The 6,827-nt window shown below is 30.9% G+C and overlaps 1 protein-coding gene and 1 pseudogene across 1 annotated transcript in view; both read right to left on the reverse strand.

Annotated features, from left to right (window-relative positions):
* Positions 1-6,827, reverse strand: part of PCDH15 (protocadherin related 15) — a 562,288-nt gene that overhangs the window by 65,432 nt on the left and 490,029 nt on the right. The window lies entirely within an intron of this gene.
* LOC111740804 lies at positions 4,583-4,701 on the reverse strand (annotated as a pseudogene).

Here is a 6,827-nt window from a genome sequence, read left to right on the forward strand (position 1 = left end):
TAGCTATAATCAACAGGACAAGTAATAACAAATGTTAGAGAGGATGAGGAGAAAAAGGAACCCTCATACACTGCTGGTGGGGTTGCAAATTGGTATGTCATTATGGAAAACAGTATGGAGGTTCCTCAAAAAACTAACAATTGATCTACCATATGATCTAGCAATCCCTCTACTGGGTATTTACCCCAAAGACTTGAAAACCCATATCTGAAAAGATATTTACACATCAATGTTCATAGCAGCATCATTCATGGTGGCCAGGACATTCAAGCACCAAAATGTCCTATGATAGATGATTGGCTAAAGAAGCTGTGTACATATACACTATGGAATGTTACTCAGCCATAAGAAGAGATGAAATACTGCCATTCGTGGCAACTTGGATGGACTTCATGCTAAGCAAAATTAGCCAGACAGAAAAAGTTGAAAATCACATGATATCATTTACATGTGGGATATAAACCTAAAAGCAACAAATGAACAGGACAAACAAAAAGAGACTCATGGACATGGACAATTGACTACTGGTTACCAGAGGGTAGCGGGAAGGGACAAATGGGAGGTAGATAGGGTAAAGGGGGTCAAATATGTGGTGACAAAGAAATCTAACTATTAGAAGTGAACACATAGTGTAAACATATATTGCCTTCCTGTTAAAATATACAGGATTTCGTTAACCAATGTCACCATAAAACATTTTTTTTTAAAATAAAATGAAAATTCTAAAACAGACAAACAAAAAATGGTCCCACAGTACAATGTTAATAATTCCTAATTTCAATATGTTCTTTGGTATTTGTATAGTTAAATAAAAGTTGATATAATTCAGAAATATTCTAATTAGCAAAATACAACTTTCTGTAGAAAGAACAATTTAATGATGATATGTAGAGACATACAACATAGTTTGAATTATAAAGACCTTTCAGGGGTTTAATTATTATTTTAATATAGTTAGAATTTATCAGAATTAAGAGTTAATTAGAACTGAGTTCACTCTTAATTTAAAGAGTGGTGCCAAATATCATGGGATAATAACTATTTTAAAATTAAGGAAAGAAAACTGAGCTGAAGAAAAGCAAAATGTTTCTTTTATTACTTTTTAAAGTTATACACTGAAATATTCTATGTTAAAGAAGGCATGAGAGTTCAAAATAAGAAAAACTTGCATTATATAATAATGGACACATTATTAAAATTTTATTTTCTTTTACTTATAAAATATTTTGGAAAATAAATATTATTACCTCAAAAATAATTGTTTTGTTCTTTTCTTCATTATTGCTGATATAATGACTAATTGTATATTCCTCAATAATGCTTTAAAATGAACTCTGAAATTATTTCTTTGAACTTTCATTCATGTGGAAAATATATTAATTGTGTTCTATTCAGTAGAAATAGCAACAAAAGAAAACACATGTACTATGAGCCCTTTATTTGAAGAGAAAATTAGTTTTAAATGTTGATTTTGAATCAAAAAATGTTGTTTTTACTAGAAGCTTACACAGATTTATAAAGCAGGGTTAACCTTATATTCATTTTAAATTTTAATTATTGTTCATTTTCTCATCTTTTAAAATTTGTTTCACTTGGTTTATAGATTAACTAGAAAAATCTTTTTGAAAGATAAAAATTTAAATTTAAAGTAGAATACATAACTTTAAAAAAAATCCCCTTGAACATAAACTTTTAAAAACTTGATTTGTTCCCATTATTAGAGTATTTATCTCAGTGTTTCTTTAAGTTGTTGATGAATTTGTTCCACCTTGTTCCATAAAGAGATTTGAGCATTTAAACATCTTCAAATATATTTTTATAATTTTAAAGTAGACTATTAATGTTAGAAAATAAATAATGGCAATAAAATTCTAGAATACGAATAATGTATAAGAAGCTTACTAATCCCTCAATTTCTAAGTTTAATCAAAAATCAGGGGAAATGAATAATGAGGAATTTGAGAATTAAATCTGAATATTGAACTCTATGCAGTCTTTCTGATAATGTTTCATGGGTTATCTAATATGAGAGTAACAAGCACAAACAAAAAGCTTTACTACACAACAAACAAACAAACAGGAAACTTTTATCATAACTCTACTAAAAAAAAAGGAATATACCAAAAGAAAATAGAAGTCAATTTATAAACCTTTTACTTTGGAAAATAACTTGAGAACTTTCAAAACTATATTAAATATAAAATGCTACCATGAAACTAGTGTTCACCATTTCATTAAGTGTTTTAATCATAAATAAATGTTATATCTTGTTAAATGAGAATTTGACATCAAAGACAAGTGAACTAAAAGCATAAATAAATGAATGGGACTATAGCAAACTAAAAAACTTCTGCACAACAAAAGAAACCATCAACAAAACAAAAAGGCAACTGAGGAAATGGGAGAATATATTTGTAAATAGCACCTCTGATAAAGAGGTTAGTATCCCAAATACATAAAGAACTCAACTCATACAACTTATACAACTCAATAACAAAAGAAACAATCCATTTTAAAAATGAGCAGATGACTTGAACAGACATTTCTCCCAAGAAGACACACAAATGGTAACAGACATATGAAAAGATGCTCAACATCACTAGCTATTAGGGAAATGCAAATCAAACCACAATGAGATATCTCCTCACACCTGTAAGAATGGCTACTATTGACAAAACCTGATCCCTTTTATCCTTATTTACCTCCCTGCCTCTACTCTTTCCCTCTGATAACCACTAGAATGGCTATTATCAATAAGATAAGTAATAACAAGTGTTGGAGATGTTGTGAGGTGGGAAAGTAAATTGGTACAACCACCATTGTTGGTGGGAAAGTAAATTGGTACAAACAGTATGGAGATTCCTCAAAAAGTTAAGAATAGAATTACCTTATGGCTCAGCACTCCTTCTGGGTATCTATGCAAAAAAAATTGTAAACATTTATACATAAAGATATATACACTCAAATGTTCACTGCAGCATTATTCATGGTGGCCAAGACATATGTATGTGTATACATATGCTTTGTGTATGCATATGTATGTAGAATTATACAGGGTTATAACATTTTTATGGTTTCCAAAGCTACTATTTTGTTATTAACTAGGCATTGAATTTTCTTTATTTCAAACAAAAGAGAGTACATTTCTACTTCAAACAAAACACTAAAGTAAGATTAAAAATTGTAATAATCAAGTAGTGTTATTTTAAAAAGTAGAAATATTTTTTAAAGGATACATAAAATCTATAAATTGTTGTAAAACCACCCCCGAAATAACACTAACATTACTGAAGCTTGAAAGGTAGTCACTAGGTAACATTTATATTTAATAAAATTGCTAGTGTTTATTTGTTTTGGCTAAAAACCAGCTTTAGCCACTCTGTATTTAATCTAACTGCTTTTGGCCAGCCTGCTCTAATCTAAGTAATTCTTTAGATAATGAAGAACTGGCATTGACAATGATCATGATGATTAAATGCAGATTCGGTATCAGAGCTGAAAAAGAGTACTAAATATAAGATTTTATTCAAGAAATATCTGTGAAAACATAAGAGATAATATGAGTGTATACCCAGTGTCCTGCACTGGGCTAAGCACTTTATCAATAGAGTATCTGGTAGGTAGAAAGAACAAAAGCCATTTTGTAGATGCCGCTTCAGAACCAGAGAAGACTTGGTAAATGACCCCAAATTACATCATTGGTGAGCAGACCCTATAATCTTTCACTCCAAGGCCCAAGTAGGATTTGTCAATAAAGTGATTGCCCTGAGAGAAGTATGTGGTGGGGTAAAGATTTTTCCCAGACTCCTTGCTTCACAGCAAGATGACACCTGTATTGAAATGATAGATTTCATTTAAAATTGCAATTAATATTTTCCTTTTTTTTTTCCCCTTCTGTGCAGATGTTAGCAGAGTCCAGTAGGAATTAAATTAAGGCAGGTAGCTTCATCTCTACATCTCTCTTTTAGGACAAAGGCAGAACACACTCAGGAAATTGAGTTGTTTATATTCTTATCCTAGTGGTGCTGCTCCATCAAATGACATGTTGAAAGAGAATTCAATGTTTTAATTGCATTTAGTGCTAATCAAATAAATATAGGTGAGATTACACATTTTCATTGTGTTTTTTCTCTTTTCTCATTAGTTATCCCTAGTTTCCATTATGATTATTAACATAACATAACATTAATATGCTCAGGAGGTGCCAGAAAAGATTATATGTCATGCTGTGATTCATTAAAGCCAGAGAAAGAACTGCTTCATTTCTCAACTTTTTAACAGATAATTCATTTCATAAGCTTAAAAGATAAATTTTCTGCTGTTTGGAACTTTCTATTAATACTTTTTCTTTGAAAAATGGCATGTTTTACTATATCTATCTACAAGGGGGAAATTTAACATTTTTATATCACTGGCCTTTTCTAGTCTGAGATTATTTTATTTTTTTATTTTTTTTAATTTTAATTTTTATTTAATTTTAATTTTATTTCTACTTTTTTTTTTTTTTTTTTTAAATGAGGCAATCTTTGGTTAACCTCACAGATTGCAAGGACCTTGTCAGGTTACAATCCCTTATTTTTCAGGTCTATAGCATGTGGTCTTCCTAGGTAGTCTCCCATACAAGTACTAACCAGGCCCACCCCTGCTTAGCTTTTGAGATCAGATGGGATAGGGCTTGTTCAGGGTAGCATGGCCATAGACAAATTTGAGGTTGTTTTTATAGATAGCTTTAGTACAATTCTTTTTTGGGGACGGGGGCGGGGGAACTATTTAAGAAATTTTTCTGATTTGTTGATTATTTTTAAATTCTATTTGAGGACTTTAAGATTTTTTTCCACTTCTCAGACATGTTAATTCCTAGAAGATAGTCTCATTAAATTGTATGGTTTGCTAATGTGATCATGGCCCCAAAGCCCAATTTATCTTTTTTCAAAAACTATTCTTTTAAAAACTGTTCTCTGGATAAATTGATGCTGGTTCTATCTGAAGGCTGAAATTTCTCCTAGCTGTGCTGTTAGGGTTTGTTTCTCAGAACTTCACACCTGTGTATGCAGAAATTATTTTTTCCTTAAATTTGTTACAGCTTTCTGAAAGGGAAATACGAAGCTATTGATAATTATTTATCAAATAAAATATGTACAAAATATTCAAAATACTGTGTTAATGCCATTTATTTTAAACATATAAATATGTCTCATAAATATCAATCTGATCCTTTTTGATATGAGGACTATGTCATTTAAAATATGTAAGTTAAAGTGGTTATATTGATTATATCTCAATGAGATAAGATTTTAGTAAAAATACTACTTCAAAAATAGAATTTGCATAATTATTAAATAATGGAGAAATGTCTCATATTATCTGTCAGCTTTTATAAATATTCCTTATTCTGCCATTAAAATAAGAAGAAAAATTAGTATTCTATATTGACACTAAAGGTGAATTCTAGAAAGATAAATCCACTATTTGGTTTCAAGGGCAATGATAAAATATCTGAACGTTCAATAGAATTGTGGTTTTAATAAGATGCGCACTGTGCATACCAAATTAGAACATTTTGAGTCTGAGATTATATTATCTTATAGGTATAAAGAACTATTCAGATAAAATAACTAACAATGACTGTGAACATTTATTGAGAGATTTCAGAGAACCAAGCACTATACTCAGTGCTTCATAAACATTTTTTCTTTTATATTCATAAGAAATTTGTTAGATAATATTGTCATCGGTGGCAGACCTGATGTCTACAGAATTTAAGAAACTTGTCCAAGGTTATCCAGCCCAGCAGTGGTTAAAAGATAAAAATGTAGGTTTGTCTTCATCATTTATGTTTTTGGAAAAGAGAAAGACATAGATTTAAATATTAAAACTTTGTTTTTATGGCCTTCATATTTTGTATTCATTAACCTTATTCTTCATGATCTTGGGATTTAGCATATTTATAACATTTGATTAAATTCTGATCAATATTGTCTTAAACGAAAGTTCTCTAGTTCCCTTAGTAATTGACAGAAGGATCAGGAGCTACCATTCATTTCCTGCCTACAGATGTTCCTTAAATTTATTTATTTTTTGCACCTTTGGTCTCAGCCTCATTTCATGGTCTAATTTTAGCTCTAATCTAAAATAGTACACCCACAAAGAGCCCCTTCCTCAAAAGTGGTTGCCTCAGTATCAGCTGGCCTTTCTCTGCTCAGATGTTACTCCTGCAGTGTGTTCTGAGCTCACTGCCAGGGTTTTCTGTGTCTGAAAGGCACACTGTTTTTTCCTGTGATGCCTGTTCTTTGCTCAGTGACTAAATCCTTCTTCTAAGACTTCAGTCATCTGTTTCCGTTCATTTATTCTTCCTTTCCAGCTCAGATTCCTCATGAATACCCTGTAGTATAAAACAGCAGAAAGGCCTCTGCCTATACTCATGTGTCCTACAAGACTCATCAATTTGTTTTTGACCTGTGGACATGACCACTCAATTTTCAGGTCAAAAACCCACACTCTGGCTTACAATTGTGTATTCTGAGACCTAGAACCAGATAAACCCATGTGCTTTTTCATCTTAAGTTGCATTCCCTCTATAAACCCATCTTCCAGATCTAACCTATCATACTTGATATTGTCATCTCTCAGTAACCGCTACAATAATGCATTGCTCTATCTTCCCAAATCACACTTTCTTGATAGAAATCATAACAAAACTGTGTGGCGTTGTTTAACCAAGCATTAAAAATAGATCATTTCTTAAAATTAACTAAACAAAAAACTAACAGAAAAATATGAACTCCTTCACTTTCGTCAAAATTATTTTATTATATCTTCCATGAAAA

Source organism: Pteropus vampyrus, unplaced genomic scaffold, assembly GCF_000151845.1.
Source record: "Pteropus vampyrus isolate Shadow unplaced genomic scaffold, Pvam_2.0 Scaffold68, whole genome shotgun sequence".
NCBI lineage: Eukaryota > Metazoa > Chordata > Mammalia > Chiroptera > Pteropodidae > Pteropus > Pteropus vampyrus.